The sequence below is a fragment of the Gorilla gorilla genome, chromosome 7, assembly GCF_029281585.2.
Source record: "Gorilla gorilla gorilla isolate KB3781 chromosome 7, NHGRI_mGorGor1-v2.1_pri, whole genome shotgun sequence".
NCBI classification, from domain to species: Eukaryota; Metazoa; Chordata; class Mammalia; order Primates; family Hominidae; genus Gorilla; species Gorilla gorilla.
This window is the reverse complement of record NC_073231.2, coordinates 127,524,113-127,546,643: the sequence shown is the minus strand read 5'-3', so window position 1 is coordinate 127,546,643 and position 22,531 is coordinate 127,524,113. Positions and strand designations below refer to the sequence as shown.

The window sequence follows — 22,531 nt, the reverse complement described above, 5'->3', positions numbered from 1 at the left end:
GTTTCTTTGCTAATTTTCTGTCTAGATGAACTGTCTCATGCTGTAAATGGGGTGTTGAAATACTATTTTGTATTGATGTCTCTCTCTCTCTTCAGTTCTAGTAATACTTGTTTTATGAATCTGAGTGCTTCAGTGTTGGATGCATATATATTTAGAATTGTTATAGCCTTTAGCTGAATTGATATTGTTATCATTATATAATGACCTTCTTTGTCTTTTTTTTTTTAACTTAAAGTCTGTTTTATCTGATATAAGCTTGTCCTGCTCACTTTTGGTCTCCATTTGCATGAAATATATTTTTCACCCCTTTACTTTCAGTCTAAAAGTGTCCCTACCGGTAAGATGAGTTTTGTAAGCAGCATAGAGTGGAATTATGTTTTTTTTTAAATTTTGTTCAGCCAATTTATATATTTTAAGTGGAGCACTTAATCCGTTTATGTGCAAGGCTATTATTACTATGAGAGGTTTTGTTCCTTTCATATTGTTAATCATTTTCTATTTGTCTTATAAATTATTTCTTTTTCTCTTACAGTTTGTAATTGTGGTTTCAAATTCTGTAGTGGTGCCATTTGATGCCTTTCTTTTCCTTCTTTGTGTGATTGTTTTACCAGTGAGTTTTATACTTCCAGTGTTTACATGATGATAAATGTCCTTTTGATTCCAAGCTTAGGACTACCTTGAGTATTTCTTTAGAGATGCTCTAGTGGTGACTAATTTCCTCAGCATTTGCTTATTTGGGACTTTATTTCTCCTTCACTTATGAAGGTTAATCTCACTGGATATCATATTCCTTACTGCCAGTATTTTCTTTCAGTATGTTTAATATATCATCCCATTCTCTTCTGGCCTATAGGGTTTCTGCTGAGAATGATGGAGTTTCCTTTGCAGATACTAGCTGCTTTTCTTTTGCTGTTTTTAGAGTTAACTCTTTCATTTTAACTTTAGACAGTCTAATTTTAAAATGCTGTGGTAAAGTCCTTTTTGCACAGTTCCTGGATATCTAAATCTCTTTCTAGACTTGGTAAGGTTTTATCTATCACTTATTAAATTGCTTTTCTAAATTTTTTATCTTTCTTCAGGTTGGGATACTGATACTTCATAAATTCAGTCATTCTATGTTGTTTCAGATGCCTCAAAGTCTCTGTTCATTCTTTTTATTCATTTTTCTTTATTTTTGTGTAACTAGGTTATTTCAAAAAACCTGTCTTCAACTTCTAAAATTATTTCTTCCACTTGATCTAGTCTATTGTGGAAGCTTTCTAATGTATTTTGTATTTCCGTCAATGCATTATTTAGTGTCAGCGTTTCTGTTTCAGCTGTGGAATGCTCAGGACCCTGGATTTTGTGCTTTGTCTCCTAGTGGGAGCAAAGCCAGATGGAGCCAGCCTGGGTAGGCTTGTGCTCAGACCTCCCAATGGTGACTGCCTGTACCAGCGATAACAGACAAGGGAAGGACGATCATCAGGTACTTGGCAGAAAGCTCAGGTGAGGGGTGACAGTTGCTACACTGAAGTCCTAGCAAGGGGAAAGTGGGGCCATCCCCAGTGGCCACAGTCTAGAGCAGTATGTGGGATATGTGAATCTCTCTCATGTCCTGGTCCTGATGGGGCTTGCTCCTCAGTCCTGGCTGTTGCAACAGACCTGGATTAACCATCAGACCCCACAGTCCATCACTAGATCGCAACTCAGCGCTTGGCCATAGGAGCCCCTGCCCAGCTAGAGATCAAGCTTCCATGGCATCTGGAATCCTGCTGAAGTCTCAGGGGTGGGACCTACTTCCCAGCATCTGGTGGCTGCTGCCCACACCACAGTTCTGGCTGCAGAAGTTCACTCTGCCCTTGTGCCCAGTTCTGTAAGCAGTAGTCCAAGTTTCCCTAATGCCTAGGACCAGTACTATTAGATCACAGGACAGTGCACAGTCTGTCAAAAATTTACAATAGAAAATGGTGTCTTGCTACAGCTGCTTAGGTTTCATAAAGGGAGTGGGACCTAAGGTATGTTCCCTCCCTAGGGCGGTTCCTTCTCATAGTCTCCCAGCAGCTCCCTAATTTAGTTTTAGGATTTGGAAGGGCCAAGATGCTCTCCCACGGCCTGGACTGCACAATCCTCCAGTGGGAATGTGGACCACTGAAAGACTCTCACACCCTCTCCCCAGATTAGAGAGTCACTCCCAACTCCTAGTTGTTTTTGGCCAAGTAGGCTGCCTGTTTTCCTTCTCCTTCCTCATTTTTGGTGTTTCCTGTTGCTTTTCTGTTGCATTTCTTTGTCCCTCTTGGATAATGTATTCAAAGTGTGATTGTCTACACACTATTTTGGTTGTTCTAAGTGGATGAGATGTGCTTGAAATGTCTCTCGTCAGCCATCTTCACCTCTATTCCTGACAACACTCATTCACCATCAGACTATAACTTTTTAATAATCAGTAGGATCTGTCTCTCCCCTTTACTCTTAGTATTACCATCATTATTCTGGTCACAGGGATTGCGTTAGGGATGAGAAAGTTCCAAGCCATGCTAATGAGTTTAAATTCTGGAAATTTCTAAATAATTTTTGGAATAGAGGCAGCCAGTTTTCCATTGTGATAGGGAAATGCCTCTCACCATTTTGCTCCATATCTGAGGACAAGGGAGAGACTGTCTTCAAAAGAAGTCAACTGAGTCAAGTCAAGATAGGAAGGGAGAAACAGAATCCTAATAACATCACTCGAGTCTCTCAATCTAGCCATCATGAAGAAAACCCTAGGTGAAATTTGCCAGTACATAAACAAGAAATTTTTCTTTTCTTAAATAATTTTGAATTGGGTTTTCTGTCTCGAAGAGGGCTGCCTAATACAGAGACCTACTGATAAAAACAAAACAAAACAAAACAAAAATCTTTCCTTGCTTGATCTCTAAGCTTAGTTATTCTCTCTCTCTCTCTCTCTCTTTCCTCTCTGTGTGTCTCTCTCTCTCCCTGAAGTTTGTAGGATTCCTGTAGTAGCAAAACCCCTTTCCTGTTCTGTGACTTTGCTGATTTTTTCTCAGTTACTTTCCATCGCTAATACATAACTATGCCATCTTCTCTTGCCTATCTGCAGGTCTAGGGTATGAAAGCATTGGTGGATGATGCAGGAAGTGAGGATTTGGCAGACAGTCTCTGCTCTAAATCAGATACATACTTCTTATTAGTGCATTAATCACTTTGAGCATCTTATTGCTCACTTATCAATTATAATCACCTAGTTTGTTTCTCTTCTCTATGCTATCACCTGCCTATTCATAGAAGCTTGAGTAGGGTGTGTGAAGTAGTAAGATTCAGACAATAAGGATTATAGTGGCCAATACCCTAAGTTGTAGTATGTGAATGTTTTATAATGACACCTGGTATACAGATACGTCAAAGTGGCCATAATATGTTCCGAATCCTAAAACGAAGTGAAAACAAAACAAAACAAACAGAAGTAGCAACTCGATCACAAGAATTAGAATTTAATGCTCTGAAGAAATGATACGTTTTGAAAAATGAGTAAGGAAGGGTCTTTCAGAACAAGGATATCCAAATAGATTTTGTTGCATTTTTTCTACATCACAGTAGCTGCTTTAATTCTTACTTTAAACTAGGTAATCTAGAACAAGTCTCTGAGCATCAATTCAACATATCTTCTAACATCCTTCTATAGAGTTAGCACACAACACTGCACTTAGAAGGCTATAAGTCGATATGTTTAATTAGTATATACTTTCATGAGTGAACATATGAATCGATGCTTATGATGTTTATTGTCTCCTGAAAAGTTATATACTCTCTCTCATTTTGTTTTCAATGATTCACAAGGTCTTTTTTTTTTTCTACCAAGTTTTCCTAATCACAACTATCCAACGTGCCAAGAGAATACCTGACTCACTATTCTGATTTAATTTCTTTTTATGATGCAGATATTTATCCAGAGATTTTCTGGTCAAAAGTCACAACTTTATCATAAAGCTGATATGTGTATATCTGTCCATTCTCTAGCTGTAGTTCATTTTACAAAGATTATGCACACATATAAGTGACAAAACATGGCATATAGTTCTGATTTCATTGTTGCATATCAAGAAGTACATGGCACTCTGGGGCTGGGCGCGGCGGCTCACACCTGTAATCCCAGCACTTTGGGAGGCCGAGGCGGGTGGATCACGAGGTCAGGAGATCGAGACCATCCTGGCTAACATGGTGAAACCCCGTCTTTACTAAAAACACAAAAAATTAGCCGGGCATAGTGGCGGGTGCCTTTAGTCCCAGCTACTCGGGAGGCTGAGGCAGGAGAATGGCGTGAACCCGAGAGGCAGAGCTTGCAGTGAGCCGAGATTGCGCCACTGCACTCCAGCCTGGGCAACAGTGCAAGACTCCACCTCAAAAAAATAAAAAATAAAAAATAAAATAAAAAGAAGTACATGACACTCTGACATTACATACAAACAGCAACAACAACAACAACGATTCTTGGCCCCCTCTACCACTAGACATATAAAAGGTATATGAGAAGTGATTTACTAAATTTTGATCAAAATTAGCTTTAACAGAATATGACATAATACAAAATAGGATATCATCTATCATTTTCTACATTACTCAAATATTCTACTTCCTTTTTCACTTAGAAAATTAAAGAAATATAATTTCTGTCTTTTCTTATATTTGTATGCCCTTCTCCTCCGTCGTCCAGCCCTAATTTGCTAAAGTGTACAAAATATAACTTACCTCTTTGTCCAAAATATGCTTACTATAAAAATAACAGCCAAGAGTCAAGATGCTTTTAGTGCCTATTTAATTCAGTGTCTATATTTTAAAGAGATTGGAATGGATTTTTAAAAAACAAAGTTGTTTAATATGCTCAAATTGGTTTTTGTCCCACTTTACTGTATAATATAATCTCGATCCTAATCTATTGTATCATTAAATGTACAACACTGAGCAAATCAATTTGTTTCTGAGATTCTCAATTTCCCCATCTAATAAATGAAGAATTTCTAAAAATGTCCTACTAGCTATATCTCTCTATGACCCTGAAATTTAGAAAAAAAAAGTACACTGTTTTTTTTAAAAAATGGTAATTTAACTATATCCTTTGACCCTAGTTAATTCCACTAATTTGAGAAATCAATCTAGCCTGAAGTAATAATCCAAATGAAAGCAAGAACTTGGCTGGGCACCGTGGCTCACGCCTGTAATCCCAGCACTTTGGAAGGCCGAGGCAGGCGGATCACGAGGTCAGGAGATTGAGACCATCCTGGCTAACATGGTGAAATCCCGTCTCTACTAAAAGTACAAAAAATTAGCTGGGCATGGTGGTGGATACCTGTAGTACCAGCTACTCGGGAGGCTGAGGCAGAATGGCGTGAACCCGGGAGGCGGAGCTTGCAGTGAGCCAAGATCGCGCCACTGCACTCCAGCCTGGGCAACAGAGCAAGACTCCATCTCAAAAAAAAAAAAAAAAAAAAGCAAGCAAGAACTTACATGCACACAGATGTTTACCATATTGTTCTTTATAAAACCCGAAAAGAAGGAGGAAGTAAATATTTGAGGACAGGAGAATGGTTAATTGAATTAGGTGGCATCCTCAACAGAATATTTTACAGCTGTAAATGATATTTAAGAAACAACATACATTTTCTTATATTAATTGAGAAAAGCAGACTTCCATATTGTGTGTATTCTATGGTTTCATTGATGTGAAAATGTATATACATGTGGAAAATGGCTTGAAGGAATGATAGAGTTTATTCAATTTTATTAGAATGATGAGAAATATTTTTTAATAGTCCAGATCTTCTGTGATATTATTTTCATATAAAAAATTAGTTCCCAGTTTTTCTTCAAGGGGGATACTGTTTCCCTTTCTGAGAAGATAATCGATGACCCTCCAAGACTTGAGAGGAGTGACCTGAGTTTAGGAGATAGTAGAACCCACCTAGATCATGGTGAGTACTCTTGAGAAATCTAAATATGCAAATTAACTTGGTAATGGCTTTTGAATCTCTCTAGCTGATATTAGAAATGGAAAGAAGATATAATCCAAGCTCACAAGTTTACAGTTTGAAAGGGGAGACAGTTACACAATTAGCAAATCACACTATGGGTCATAAAATAAGAACTAAATTAGAGATGCATACATCACGCTGTAAGAGCATAGAAATTTAAGAAGTGGTGGGGAGATTCTTTACAGAGAAGGGAGAATATGAAGGAATTATAGATAATACTGAAAAAAATTGGAGTGGAGTATGGGAAGGGCTTTATAGACAGAAGGAGTAGCACAAAGAAAGAAAAGGAGACTGAAACTGTCTTTATAGTATAAAACAATCAATAGTCCTGTGACTGCTCTAAGGAACCAAAAGGGAGAACCTAACTGTTAGCTAGACAAGAATCTATTTGTGATAAGCCTTGTAATGTCATGTTAATTTAAAGTTTAGGCAATGAGTAGCCATAGACATTTTGAAAACCATGGACAGATCCCAGGAATTCAAGGTTGTTTAATATTTGAAAAACAACCAATGCAAAACCTTATTTATACAATACAGAACAAAAACCACGTGATCATGTCAATAGACATAGAAAAGACATTTAACAGAATCTAACATCCTTTTATGATTTTAAAAAACATTCAGAAAACTAGAAATAGAAGAAAAAAATTTTAAATCTCATGAAGGACATGTAGGTTACTATTACACTTAATGAGAAAAGGTTGAAACTTTTCCCCTACAATCAGGAACAAGACATTGAAATCTGCCCTAGCTACTTCTATTCAACATTGTGTGGTGGGTCTAGCTGTAGAAATTAGGTAAGTAAAAGCAATACACAGCATCCCAAATGAAAGAAAGAAAGAAAACTATCTCTATTTGAATATGACTTGATCTTGTATATAGAATATTCTAAAGAATCCACTAAAAAATTACTCAAACTCATGAACTAATAATCAGAAAGGTTGTAGTATATAAAATCAATATACAATAATTACCTGTATTTCTTTGTGCTACCAATGAACAATACAAAATGAAATTAAAGAAAAAATTCTTTCATAATAGCATAAAAAATGATTAGGAAAAGACCTTAACAAAGTAGTGTAAGACTTGTATACTTAAAGCAACAAAACATTGTGTTGCAAGAAACTTCTAAATAAATGGAAAGACATCCTATGTTTATGTATTGTAACATTTAATATTGAAAATATAGAAATACTCAACAAGTTTATTTACAAATTTAACACAATCCCTATCAAAATCCCAGCTGGATTTTTTCAGAAATTGATAAACTGACCCTAAAATGTTTCTGGAAATCCAAAGAACCCAGAATAGCCAAAACCATGCTTACTAAGAAGGTCAAATTGAAGGACTCACACTTCCCAATTTCAAAATTTACTACAAAGCTACACTAATCAAGAATAGTGGTAATGGCACAGGAATAGCTATTTAAATAGAATGAATTAAAAGTCTACAAAAAAAGAAAAACAACAACAACACCTCACATTTGGTTACATTTTTGTTAGTTGACTTTTAACAATGGGTTATAAGATAATTCAATGGGAAACAAAGCCTTTGCAACAAATGGTGGTGGGACGCCTGTATATCCACATGCAAAAGAATGGAGGAGAGCCTCTATGCCACACATACACAAGAATTAATGTTGATCATGGATTTAATGTTAAAGCCAAAAATTATTAAACTTTAGAAGCCACCTTAGGAGTAAAATCTTTATGACCTTGGATTTGGCAATATATTTTTGCATGCTACACCAAAAACATTAGCAACAAAAGAAAAATTAGATATATTTGGTTAAAACAAAAATTTTGTGTTGCACACTGAAACATCATGATAGTGAAAAGACAACAAACGAAATGGGAGAAAACACTGGCAAAGCATATATTTGATGAGGAACTTGTATCCAGAATGTATAAATGACTTGTAACCCGGTAATAAAATGACAAGTAGCCCAATTCTTAAAAGTTGGCAAAGGATCTGAATAGACATATCTCTAAAGAAGATATACAAATAAGCAACACATGCATGAAAAAATGCTCAACATCATTAATCTTTACATAATCCAAACCACAATGAGTTGAGTTACTTTTCCACATTCGTTGAGATGCCTCTAATCAAAAAGACAGATTAATATTAGAAAAGATATGAAGAAATTGGCCAGGCGCGGTGGCTCACACCTGTAATCCCAGCACTTTGGGAGGCCGAAGTGGGTGGATCACGAGATCAGGAGATTGAGACCATCCTGGCTAACACGGTGAAACCCCGTCTCTACTAATAATAGAAAAAAATTAGCCGGGCGTGGTGGCGGGCGCATGTAGTCCCAGCTACTCAGGAGGCTGAGGCAGGAGAATGGCATGAACCTGGGAGGCGGAGCTTGCAGTGAGCCGAGATCGCGGCCACTGCACTCCAGCCTGGGCAATAGAGCGAGACTCTGTCTCAAAAAAAACAAAAAACCAAAAACAAACAAAAAAAAGATATGAAGAAATTAGAACCCTTGTACTTTGCAGATGGAAATATAAAATGGTGCAGCTGCTTTGAAAAACAGCATTATTTTTGGTTTCTCAAAAGATTGAACATAAACTTTCCAGATAGCCCTGCAATTTCATTGCTATGTATTTACCCAAAAGAACAGCTGCTTCCCAAAAAACCTGTATATGAATGTTCATAGTAGTATTATTCAAATAGTCAAAAACTGAAAACAACCCAAATGTTCAACTGATGAATGAATAAATAAAAGGTGGTATATGCAAGGCAGGGGACGGTGGCTTACACCTGTAACCCCAGCACTTTGGGAGGCCAAGGCGGACAGATCACTTGAGCTCCTAAGTTTGAGACCATCCTGGGTTACATGGCGAAACCCTGTCCCTAAAAAAAATACTAAAATTAGCCTGGCATGGTGTTGCATACCTGTAGTCCCAGCTACTTGGGAGGCTGCGGGGATGGCTTGAGCCCAGGAGGCAGAGGTTGCAGTGAGCTGATATCATGCCACTGCACTCCAGCCTGGGCAATAGAGCCAGACCTTGTCTCAAAAAAAAAAAAAAAAAAAAAAAAAGGTGGCATATGCATACAATGAAATATACTTAGCAATAAAAAGTAATAAAGAATTGATACATGTTATAACATAGATGAATTCTGAAAACATGCTAAGTGAAAGAAATCAGTCACAAATGACTCATAATGGTATAATTCAATTTATATGAAATGTCCAGAATGGGAAAATCTACATAAAGTGAAGTAAATTAGTTTCCTAGGGCTGAAGGGAGGGAAGATTATGAAGGAGGGAGGGAGGGAGCAGGAAACTGCTAATGGGTATACAGCTTTTTTTAGGGGGTGACAAAAATATTTGAAATTTAGATTGTGGTAGATGCTGCACAATCCTGTGAATATACTAAAGACTATTGAAAGTGTCCAGGGAATTGGATACTTTAAATGGGTTCTTTACATGGTATGTGAATTATACATTAAGAAAGGTGTAATTTTTGTAATTTAATATATCAAATCATTCTGGAACTTAAATTCCATAAGGTATTCCTTTTTTTATTTTTATTTTTAGACAGAATCTCACTCTGTGGCCCAGGCTGGAGTGCACTGGCATGATCTCAGCTCACTGCAACCTCCGCCTCCCAGGTACAAACGATTCTCATGCCTCAGCCTCCCAAGTAGCTGGGATTACAGGCACGCACCACTACGCCCGGTTAATTCTTTGTATTTGTAGTAGAGATGGGGTTTTGCCATGTTGTCCAGGCTTGTCTTGAACTCCTGAGGTCAGGCAATCCGCCCACCTCAGCCTCCCAAAGTGCTAGGAATACAGGTGTGAGCAACTGCGCCTGGCCTCCATAAGGTATTCTTTAAAGCAATACAACAATCTTTAATGCCCATTTTATAAGGTGAGATATTACATGTTTTGTAATTATGCAAACTTAAAATGAAAATGTCTAGGTGTCAGTTTAGAAATCTATGAAGGGATAAAAAAGTTTTTCCAAAATTCTTTTGTAGGTCGTGCCAGCAAATCCGTGTGAATGCCACTGGATTAAAAGAAGGAAGTTTAGTTGAATGGTTACTACCCTCATTCACAGGAGCAGTTATCAGCACTTCCATTGAGGCAACGGCAGTGGGAAAAGGAAGGCAAATATTTATTCACCCATCCATAAACTCATAAAAGTAGGTAATCAAGACATGCTTATTAAAGAAACCTTGGAAGAAACAATGTCTGAAGCACTCCACAGTATATGGCTCATTATCCTACACAGAATATTGCCATAGGACAAGTTATTTCATGTTTAGAGCAGAAATGAAATGTGTACATTTTCACAAAATCCTAGATTTTCTTTTTAGTTTTTAACTTTCCCTCCTGCCTTAGCAATATTTCACTTTGTTCCCTAACAAGTTGTAAAGCAGACTGTTTAAAGATGGTTGTTACCTTACAGGTAGGATGTGGATGAGGAAAAAAAAATGGGTCTCAAAGGAAAGGGACTAGATGATGGTTTTACTCAGATTATTTTTAGATTGAATGTGTCAGTTCTCAAATATTGGAGACCCTGTAAGAAGTAAATTTATTTTAGAAGGGAGTGGAAGAGAGCCTTGCTATTATCATGACCTCTCTCGTTAGTCATGGGTAAACTCAAGGAATTTCTGACTACCCAGGGCCTACCTCTCCAATTGTAAGTCAGTGACAAAGCTCTGTTCTTCAAGAAACCATATCAGGGGGACTTTGTTTAGGAAGTGAATCATCCCAGGGAATAGAGGTGTGGATATTTCTTTCTTAATGTGCAAGTAGGCTTGGCAAATCTGTCACTGAAGCTCTGGTATACTGCATGTCTGCTTATTTATGCTTATGACTAGCAATGCTAAGTTTTATCATTCAATCATTCACAAGGAGAGCTTAGTAGTTATTTGCATTAATGACAGGAAACATGTTATTTTAGTCAGAACGTGTGGTAAAGACTAGGATGAATTCCTGTCCCATTCTCCTAATCCCTTACTACAGGTTTCTAAAATCCCATCATTAGAGAGCTATCCCTTTGGGCCAGCCTCCGTGGCTCATGCCTGTACTCCAAGCACTTTGAGAGGCTGAGGTGAGTGGAGCATTTCAGGTCAGGAGTTCAAGACCAGCCTGGCCAACATGGTGAAACCCCGTCTCTATTAAAAATACAAAGATTAGCCGGGTGGTAGTGATGCTCACCTGTAGTCCCAGCTATTTGGGAAGCTGAAGCAGGAGAACTGCTTGAGCCTGGGAGGTGGAGGTTGCAGTGAGCTGAGATCATGCCACTGCACTCCAGTCTAGGTGACAGAATGAGACACTGTCTCGAAAAAAAAAAAAAAAACGCCATCCATTCGTGTTTAAGAATAATTAGCCCCGCTCCTAGCTTCAGCTTTACAAAGCCCTTGGGAGCCATTAATTCATTAGGCATCCCATAATCGTTAACACTCTATGATACTAATCAATTAATCAATCAACTACAAACTCCTATTACTGACCACCAAGCATAAAGTTCAATCCTCATTCCTGCCTACAAAGAGTTTACAGTGTAACTGCAGAGAATAAATTACATAGAAAGCTGTTGCTATAAAAATTCCTTTATGAGAGTAAAATACATAGGGCAAATATTAAAAGCTAGACTACCTAGAGACATGCTTTATCAATTCTTCCCTCTCTCATGAATTATCAGTTATTGTTTCTGTCTAGAAATATTTTTCTCATCTAAACAAATAACAAAAACCACCATCTTCCAGGATACTGCAGTCTCCTGAAGCACCACTTTGTTGTGATTTTATAGTATAAAATTTATAGAAAATGTAGTCTATAATTCCCTTCAATCCACTTTTTCTAAAATTCACTCTAGTCAGATGATACAGCCCCCACCACGTTACCAAAATATCCAATGATCTGCACTGCCTTAAACCTAATCAATGATGATGTATTTAGCCTATTTGATTTATCAGTAGGCTTTGGATCAATGGTCACTCTCCCCTCTATGAAATATTTTTCTAGCACAGCTTTTTAGGAAACCACACTTTCTTGGTTTTCCTAACTCAGTAACTGTACTTGGTTTTCTTTTTTTAGGTCCTCCTTATCTTGCAGATCTCTAAACACTGAATGCTGAAGGCTTAATCCTATCACTACTTCTGTTCTTTCTGCATCCATTTCTGGAGGATCCCATCCAATTTCATGACTTTCACTGCCATTTTTTGCTAACAACTTCCAAATTTATATGTCCCACTCAGTATATTCAGAAGCAAACTCTAGGTCTTCTTTCCTAAACCTGTCCTAACCATCCTTTCTCTTGCTCAGGATAAATACCTTAAAGTCCTACTTGACTCATCTTGTCCTCTCGTATCCCACATCTGCTTTTCAATAAATCTGAATTGAACTACAGATTCAGGACAATCTCTTTCAAAATATTTCTAAGGTATTTTCCGGGATTGGCAAGTTGACTTCAAATTATTTATGAAAACGTAAAAGTTTAAGGGTAGCCAAGATTCTCAAAGAAGAAGAAAAATGTGAGGAGAATTTTCTACCACATATTGATTGTGATGGTTTATTTTATATCAGCTTGGCTTGGCTACGGTGCCCAGATGATCGGTCAAAGAAACACTAGTCTCGATATTGTTGTGAAGGTATTTTCTTAGATATTATTAACATTTACATTTGTAGACTTCCAATAAAGCAGATTATTCTCCATAATGTTTGTAAACCTCATCTAATCAGTTGAAGGCCTTAAGTTAAAAGGACTGAGGACTCCTAAGGAAGAAGAAATTCTGCCTTCAGACTGCCTTCCTACTTGAGACTGCCACATCAGCTCTTCCCAGGATCTTGAATCTCTAGCCTTCCAGCCTGCCCTGCATATTTTAAACTTGCCAGCCCTCACAATTTCTTAAAATCTCTTGATAGATAGATATTTACAGACACACACACACACACACACACACACACACACACACAGTTGCTTCTATTTCTCTGGAAAACTCTAACTAATACACAAGACTTATTATAAAACTATGATATTTAAGATTGTGTGGTATTAGCACAGATAACTGTAAATAAACAATATCAAGTAGAACAGATAGTTCAAAAGTAAACTCATACATGTATGGATACTAAATATATGACAGAGATGAAATTATGGAACCACTGGAAAGAAAAGGCTTTTTAGTAAGTATGCTGGAGCAAGTTTAAACTCATATGACTGAAAATGACATTGAATCCCTATCTCATCCAATCAAAAAATCAATTTTCAATTTAACTGAAATCAATTTAGTCAATGTTTATAACTTATTGCCAAATATAAAAGGCAATCCTGTAAAACTTTTAGAAGGAAATATGGAAGACTATCTTTACCATCTTGGTGTAGAAAATTATTTCACAAAAAATTATCAAAAGACTTTTATTGAAGGATAAAAGAATGATAAAGTTTATTACGTTAAAATTAAGGGTCTCAATCATCATAAACTCCATTTTTAAAAGTGGAGAAATGGTCAGGCACAGTGGTTTACTCATTTACTCATTTACTCCTGTAATTCCAGCACTCTGGGAGGCCAAGGCAGAAGGATGGCTTGAGCCTGGGAATTTGAGACCAGACTGTGCAACATAGGGAGACTCTAGTTCTACTAAAAATAAATAAATAAATAAATAAAATGAAATGAAATAAAAATGAGCTGGGAATGGTGGCACACACTTGTAGTCCCAGCTACTCCAGAGCCCGAGGTGGGAGATTTGCTTGAGCCCAGGAGGTGGAGGCTGCGGAGAGCCATGTTTGCACGATTGCACTGCAGCCTGGGTGACAGAGTAAGACCCTGTCTCAAAAAAAGAAAGAAAAGCAAAAAAGGTTAGGGCACTCATGAGTTAAAGACTTTTGGTGAAAGTGCTACTACCCTGGCTGCAGAACAAGTGCATAACCCAGAGGCAAAGGGCTCTGCGCTGCTGAGCCTGCTCTTGTTTTTTCTGAGCTTCCCGAGTGGGGACCCAGGATCTTTCTCTCCCTGGCTGCTGCTGCCCCTGGAGTCACCACCATGGTGGCACTGCCTCTGCAAGGCCACCTTCACCTCTGTTGCTTGCACCTATTCTTTCACCACTGTTTGCTTTGCCACCGCCACTACTCTAAGAGTTGTAGCCAGAAACCAGAATAAAGAAGAGAGTTTATTTCCTCCTTCTGACTTTCAATCTTTTTCCGGTGCTTCCCAGAAAGAGCACTTTGAAAATACAGCTTATAGGATCCAAACTTCCCTAAAATACATAGCAGAGTACAGAATAAAGGGAATCAAGCTAAGAGCAAATTAATAAATAATTGGCATACTCTCTTAAAGCAAGTTCTTATCATTCTTTATTCCTCAAATTTCAACTGATTCCTTGACCCTGCCTCTGAGCCACTGTTGGTGCAGTTTCTTCCTTTTAGGAGTCCTTAGCCTTCTGCTGGTGAATTCCTACGATCCAGCATACCCTTCAAGTCCCCGTTCAGATAATGTTTTGGACATAACACGGTCCTCCCAATTTTGAAGATTATCTTTCCTGGCCCTGTTCACCCACTACACGTTCAGAGTGAACTCCTGTACATGCTAATTTAATACATAAATCTTCACAAAGAGGACTAAAAAAATAAGGCCTATTCTTTTAATGAGATTGAAGTCCCAGCTGGGCGTAGTGGTTCATACCTGTGAACTTAGCACTTTGGGAGGCCCAGGCAGGTGAATTGCCTCAGCTCAGGGGTTTGAGACCAGCCTGGGCAACATGGTAAAACCACGCCTCTACTAAAAATACAAAAAATTAGCTGGGCATGGTGGTGCAGCTACTGGGGAGACTGAGGCATGAGAATTGTTTGAAACCAGGAGGTGGAGGTTGCAGTGAGCCAAGATCATGCCACTGCCCTGCAGCCTGGGCGAAAGAGTGAGAGTTTGTCTGAAAATAAATAAATGAATAAATAAATGTAAAAATAAAGTCCCTCTATATGGAGAATTATAGAAAACCAAATAAGCAAATACAGTGTGTTAAGTTTTATGTCAGACGTATGAGTTATGGTTAGGTTTGGCCATGTGAATGGAAAATAAATCTCAGGATCTCAAAATCACTAAATGAAGGGGAAAAGTCAAGCTGGGACCTGCTTAAGGCAAACCTGCCTCCCATTCTGTGCCTAAAAAAGACAGCCACGTACCTGTCTCACAATTTGCTCACAAGGAGACAGAGGACAGACAGAACTCAAAGTCATCCCTAGGCTCACTGTGATAAATGCATATCTGATCGCTTCCTTTAGAAAAGCTAATCAGAAACTCAAAAGAATGCAACTATTTGTCATTCATTTACCTGTGACCTGGAAGCCCTCTCCCCGCTTCGAGTTGTCTTGCCTTTCCAGACAGAACCAATGTACATTTTACCCATACTGACTGATGTCTCATATCTCCCTAAAATGTATAAAACCAAGCTGTGCCCCAACCATGTTGGGCACATGTCATCAGGACCACCTGAAGCTCTGTCACGGGCCCATCCTTAACCCTGGCAAAATAAACTTCCTAAACTGATTGAGACCTGTCAGATATTTGGGGTTCACAGCTGCACTTAAAAGAAAACCCAACATAACTTATAAAATATATAAATACATTTCTCTCTCATGTACAAATTATTGCCAGTAGAATAGTTCTGGTCTGATAGGGCATCTCCACTAAGTTCTCAGGAATCTATAACACAGGCTGTTGAGGTGTTTAGTCCCATAGGAAATGTAAGATAGAAGCTAAAAGTCAAAGCATCACAGAGCTATGAAGGACTTCAGATTTCTAATCCAACATTCAGTGTTACAGATGATGACATTCCTGTTTTTCTGCTCTGATATCCTCAATACGTGGCTTCCATGCTTAAGGTCATCTCATAGACCAAGCTATAGTAGCTCGTGGATACCTAGCCAACACATCTTACAGGATAGGCCATCACAAGGAGGAACACAAAAGGGGAAGTCCTCCTCGATGAGTCAGGTCCCTTTGGTGGCTCCCATACAGTACTTACACTCACATTTTATTGGCCAAAAATTAGTCACATGGCCACATGTAGTTGCAAAGGATACTGGGAAATATATTATTGTAGTATATACAAAGATACCCCAAATAAAATTGAAGTTCTGGTTCTAAAAAGAAGGGAAGAATGGATACCCATTGGCAACAGGCATTCTTGGCCACAAGCACAGTATTATGGGGTCAAAAACTCACATTTGGGAAGCCAGAGAAGGATTCCAAGAGGAAATGACTTCTGCACTCGTCCTAGTTCACCCTGATTGAGAATTACATGTATACATGTCTGTCTTCCCCACAAGACCATGAGCCCTGAGAGCAGACACTCTGTGCTCTTCATATCTATAACCTCTCAGAGGGGAGCTTTTTACAAAACAGAGCCTCAATTTATTTTTGATGAACTGAGATGAAGGCGATGTTTTTGAAGAGGAAGAGGAGAAGGTGTGTCAGCATTGCTAAAACTCTTACTGTCTTTTATCTTCAGGGAAAAAAATGCCTCAGGTTTCATATCACAAAGGGAGCTTACAAAAATAACTCTTTGAAACATTTGTAACCTTGTAACAATTAAAATGTCTTCTTACTAATGGCTGATCCACTTTTTACTCATCTCAATGAGCAAAAGTCCTTCCTCCCGCACTGTAACCCTAATCTCCACCCCAGCAGTCCTAACTTAGCCTGGAGCCTTAAAGAAAAGCCAAATTCAAACTCAGGTTAAACCATAGGCTTTATGTAGGTAGAAATAGTGACTCAGGTTTGCAGAAACCATGACTTGCCATCCTTTCACAGAACACAGCTCTTGGAATAGGTATGACTATAAAACCAACATTTGGACACAGGTCATTACAATAACTGATTCCCAGATGAATCACATTGACTATTTCCAGATTTATGGGGTTATCTAAAGTTGAAAATGGCAACCACTACTTAAAAGAGTTCAAAACCCAAACTAAGACAAGTCCTGACAACAGGGGGAAATTTAAGAGCAGCTGCTAACAGACCTTCTCTTATTTCATCCCATTTCTTTTAGCTGGTTTCAGATTATGCACAAAAAGAATATCTTTGTGAGATGACTACTGATTTATCCAGAAATGAAATCCAAGCTCTAACAGCTAGTTAACTTCCTATTTTGTTTCATTTTCTATGACTAAGAAATGATTCTCTATACAGATGTTAATTATAGCAAAGCTGATGGAAACTTGGCTGCCATGTTCAGACACTGACCAAGCCTGGATCTGGCTAGAGACCTGGTTCAGTTTGAACCCTAGATTATATCTTGACTCTCTGAAATGCCTCTTCCCACTTTCCAATTCCGAGACAGCTTGATAGAGGCATGCCACAGCTGCTTCAACTCCGACATTTTTGCATTATCAGTTGAGTGTGGAGGAGAGAAAGCAGACTGAACTCCTTCAGATTCTGCTTGGTAGATGTGGAGTCAGGCTGGAATGTGGATTTCTGAGGATCCCTAAAACGTGTTCTTAAGTGCTTTTCAACAAACGAGCTTCTTGGAGCTTTTTCTTATCTCTTGGGAATAAGAGATAATTTTTTCTATTATATTTCCGGTCTTCAAATGTGATGATTTGTGAGGAAGCTACAAAGCCATAAAGTCCAACTTACTGTTTAGGACAGTGGAACTATCAAACAGGACAAACTGATAAGCTCACAAAGTCAGGTAACCTAAAGATAACTAGGAGTTGCTCATTCATCTCTTCAGCATGAGAAACACTTTAAGCACAACATCTTGAGGGAGGAAAGAGACAAGCTGCCCTTAAGAACAGAAGATGCTCTTTTCTTTAGGTAGGTCTCCAAAAATCACCAGCCCAGAACCTAAAATCCATAACACCTAGGCTATTGAGGTGTTCAGTCCTGTAGGAAGCAGAAGATAGAAGCTAAGAGTCAAACCATCACAGAGCTGTGATGGATTTTAGATTTCTAATCCAACATCCTTGTGTTACAGATGATTAAACCAAAACACAGAGAAATGTTTAAAATCTAGTCCCAACACAAATCACTAATGGAGAAGGATAGAGATCCAACACCAATTTCAGTACCTCAGGAAACCCAGCTATTTCTTGCCACTTTTAGCATAAACAAGGCTGCATATCAACTGACGCACAATTTATCTGCTTTTGACTGGAATCACATCAGCTCAGTGTGGTCCATTGGTTTCTCATGGTAAGATGAAATAAGAATCAGATGACTATAAGATGGTCTAACGGAAAAAAAAATATGAGTTTAATCTTGGCTCTATTAACCCTTAGCAAATTGGGCAAGCCACATAAAGTCTCTGAGCCACAGCTTTTTCATCTACAAAACAGAAGATGATTCTCACCTGAATTGAAAGGATTCCAGGTGAGGTATGAAAAGAAGTCAACACAGCGTTTTGCCCTGTTTGTGCTCAACAAATAGTAATTATTGTTGTTGTTAAGTACCAGAAAGACAAATTGCAAAATTGAAGTTGACAGGGTAACTCGCTGAATCCTTTCTCTACAGATTGCCAACTTTACAGAGAAACTGTTTTTTCCGTTTTTGAAGAAACCCTAGCTTGTCTACCTGGGAGCTCTTATTCAAGCCTTCACTTAAGCTCTTGAATCCTCCAACGAAGTGCTGCTCAAACCTTCTTGTCCCAAATTACACTGTGTTCTTGGATACACTTGTATCCCACATACATTTGTGTTCTAAATGTTTCTGGGGTTGCCATGGTTTCAAATACTTATTTCTAATCTGCAGCAGAAAGTTTTAACTAAGGTTACTAGTTAAAGGGAGGGAAGAGACATGATCATGACAGATTTTACTGTTTTATATATGGTCACAAGTTACCAATCAAACCTTATATTTTTCTTATTTATAAAATGGAATCATTATATACCCACCTCATGTTCTTCATATTTATAAAATAGGACCATTATATACCCACTTCATAAGTTTCTCATGAGAATTATAAAAACTAATACATGTTATAACATGTAGCTTTCAGTGTATCAGGTATTTAATACATACAATAATTCTTTATTCTCCAGGATGTCCTATCATAAACACTACATTACCATTAGTCTGGTTAGCTCATCCTATCATAGACACACAGATATTTTTACCTCTCTTTTCTCTGCTCTCTTTCCAGGCAGGTTTCTCCCCCTCTCCTTTTTAACTACTTAATCAGTTGCGATTAACGAACATTAAGATTCCTTTTATTACTGGCTTTTTGTTACTGGCTTTATTTCTCTTTATTACACCACCTGAACTAAACTGCTAAATCATTGGGTACACAAGAAAAGGTCCCAGAGAGGACAGACTGTCAGTCTTAGTCATTTACATAATTCCACTGTTGAGCAAAAAGCCAGACATGTAATACACATTCAGTACATATGAAGAGTTAGGCATGTGACTTTAGAATCTGAAATCTTCTTGCTACCTTTGGACCTCAGACAGGTTACTTAACCTTTTTCATCTCGATTTCCTTATCTGGAAAATAGAGTTAACGGTGGAACTTTCCTCTCTGTTGTGTTGAGGATTGTGAACTGAAATTTATGGGAGGTCATTGTTTTGGGCTGAGCCCCAACAGAACGGACAAAATCAAAATGGAGCCACTTACGCTAAGATTCCACATCATCAAACCAAAACCACATTGTTTATCTGATCTTCTGAAAAATCAGGAGACAGATCATAGCCAAATTCCCACACAGGCCAGTTTTAGCCAGCATGAATGAGGAAATCCCCTCTGCTTTAACACTAATAAGGAAAATAACCAGAAATAACCTGATGTCAGCCAATCTGCTTTTTGTATTATGCATTTCCTTATTCCTGCTCAAGCTATCTGATAAAAACCAACCATTCTGCCATGTCCGTAGGAGTTCCTTATCTAAATCTTTAGAAGAAATGCTGCCCAGTGCATAAATAGCTAACAAAGGCCAATTAGATCTTTAAATTCAATTTGCTGAAATTTTGTGTGTGTAGTTTTGTTTTTTTGTTTTTTGTTTTTGCTTTCTTTCTTTCTCTCTCTCTTTTTTTTTTTTTTTTGAGACGGGGTCTTGCTCTGTCACCCAGGCTGAAGTGTAGTGGCATGATCACTGCTCACTGCAGCCACTAGCTCCCAGGCTCAACTAATCCTCCAACCTCAGCCTCAAAATCACCTGGGGCTACAGGCACATGCCACCATACCTGGCTAATTCTTAAATTTTTTGAAGAGATAGGTCTCGTTGTGTTGCCCAGGCTGGTCTCGAACTCCTAGGCTCAAGTGATCCTCCCACTTTGGCCTCCCAAAGTGCTGGGATTAAAGGCATGAGCCACCATGCCCTGCCAAAATTTTGTTTTTTAATAAGATAAAATGTAAAATGCTTAGCAGGTTGCATATGTAAAAATTTTACATATTTATAGTCGTTATAACTAAATAACTCTTAAAGTATCACATATAATTGGCAGAAAATGCACAGGTAATTTGATATTATTTACCCTCTAGATCAAGGATTAGATGAGCTAGCTCAAGGCTTTTACAAAGAGGTTTACATGGACATCTCCCTCCTCTGACCCTTCACAAAAGGGCACCCCAGCCAAACCACACTTTCCTGTTATGATAACAATGCGTTTGTACAGGCACTTTATTTCATTTTGAATGCCACTTCCTTTTCAACTTTTAGAAATCCTATCCTCCTTTCAAGATTCAAACTGAATACACAGATCGTCATCATGTCTTCTGGATTCTCCAGCCACCTGCCTCCCACAGTCCCCTTCTCTCCCTTCAAAATACGTCTCCCCAACTTCCACTATTCCGTGACAACCTGCTCACACCTCCCTGGCAGCACTGAATATAACTACTTGGCTGGCTTCTATGGCTTATCTGTATTAGATTATAGAGACTTCCTGTCAACCAAGTCATCTTCATTGTTTATCTCCCAGAGTAGAGAACACAGCAGGCCTCTGTTCCATTCCATTGGATACATTGGATTGATTTAGCTGGAATTGACAGCAGCTTGTGAAATCATTTGCCTTTGCTGTGTCTCACTGCCTTGTTAATTTGACAATTTAGTCTCATTACATCTTACTGGAAGTGTATTGTCAGTTTCGTTTCTAGAAATTTTTAATTAAAACAATAAATCGGATTGAATGGGGTGGGGCTGACTTAAGAGTGATTATAAACGGATTTAAAAGCAGTATTGTAGAGACAGGCAAATCAGTACTAAGACTCCACCTCACCTTATTCTCGGTTTTGTAAAGTCTCTATTCTTTTTTAGGAGTGAGCTGATGAACTGAACACAAGTTTTGGTGTAATCAACAAGCTGCCTGGAATATGCATGAACTGCCCTAATTTTATGGATGCCTTTACTTCTGAAAGCATCTTCTGGGAGAGCTTAGCCTTTTCCGTAAGTTTGGATTTGAAAGCAAGCAAAATGGAAATAAGTCTGTGTTGCTCACATGTGCTTTAGTTTTTGTGCACTTAAAAGTTTTTAAAGAACTTTTTTTAAAAAAAACCTTCTAATATAACTCTTTTGTAAAAGTAACACTTAACAGAAAATGTTTAATGATTTAAAAAAATCTTAGAGAAAAGAGCCTCCCATTACATTTCTTTCTTTTTTTTTTTTTTTTTCTGAGACGGAGTCTCACTCTGTCACTCAGGCTGGAGTGCAGTGGCGCAATCTCGGCTCCCTGCAACCTCCGTCTCCTGGGTTCACGCGACTCCCCTGCCTCAGCCTCCCGAGTAGCTGGGATTACAGGCACCCACCACCACGCCCAGCTAATTTTTGTATTTGTAGTAGAGATGGGGTTTCACCATGTTGGCTAGGTTCGTGGTCTTAAACTCCTGACCTGGTGATCCACCCACCTCGGGCCCCCAAAGTGCTGGGATTACAGGCGTGAACCACCACGCCCGGCCCTCCCATTACATTTCTAAAAAATATTTGCACAATTAAAATATCTCCATGTGGGCTGGGTGAAGTGGCTCATGCCTGTAATCCCAGCACTTTGGGAGGCCAAGGCGGGCAGTTCAAGACCAGCCTGGCCAACATGGTGAAACCCCGTCTCTAGGAAAAATACAAAAATTAGCAGGGTGTGGTGATGTGCAGGTGTAATCCCATCTACTCAGGAGACTGAGGCACGGATCCCTTGAACTCAGGAGGCAGAGGTTGCAGTGAGCTGATATTGCACCACTGCACTCCAGCCCAAGTGACAGAGCAAGATTCTGTCTCAAAACAAAGCAAAACAAAACTCCATGCACATTGGTATTATATTTCAATTTTTTTAAATGCATATGGACCTCCTTCTGATTTTTAATGTCTTGAAAGTAAGTAAACACTCTTATTCATTCCATATAAAGTAGTATTTTGAAATAATATCTCAATTGACATAAAATACATGTTACAATGAGAAAATTATGAGCCATATTAACATTGTGTGAATAATTGTAAATGAACTCATCACATTTTGAAAACGCCCCTTGAAGACTAGTGTATTTGTCTGTTCTTACACTTCTAATAAAGACATACCTCATGAGAGGTGACAGCATGCTGGCTTCCCTCACAGCCCTCGCTGGCTCTCGGCGCCTCCTCCGCCTTGGC

The 22,531-nt window shown here is 38.5% G+C and overlaps 1 long non-coding RNA gene across 2 annotated transcripts in view; it reads left to right on the top strand.

Moving 5' to 3' along the window:
- Positions 1 to 21,319, top strand: part of LOC129524068 (uncharacterized) — a 28,455-nt gene extending 7,136 nt beyond the window's left edge. The window contains exons 2-4 of one of the 2 annotated variants that reach the window (XR_008667726.2): positions 5,843 to 5,942; positions 9,993 to 10,157; positions 21,212 to 21,319. This is a non-coding gene — a long non-coding RNA (uncharacterized lncRNA). Of the gene's footprint in view, positions 1 to 5,823; positions 5,943 to 9,992; positions 10,158 to 21,211 lie in introns of both variants that reach the window. The other variant, XR_010134892.1, reaches the window with a different exon arrangement.
- Positions 21,320 to 22,531: the final 1,212 nt, after the last annotated feature.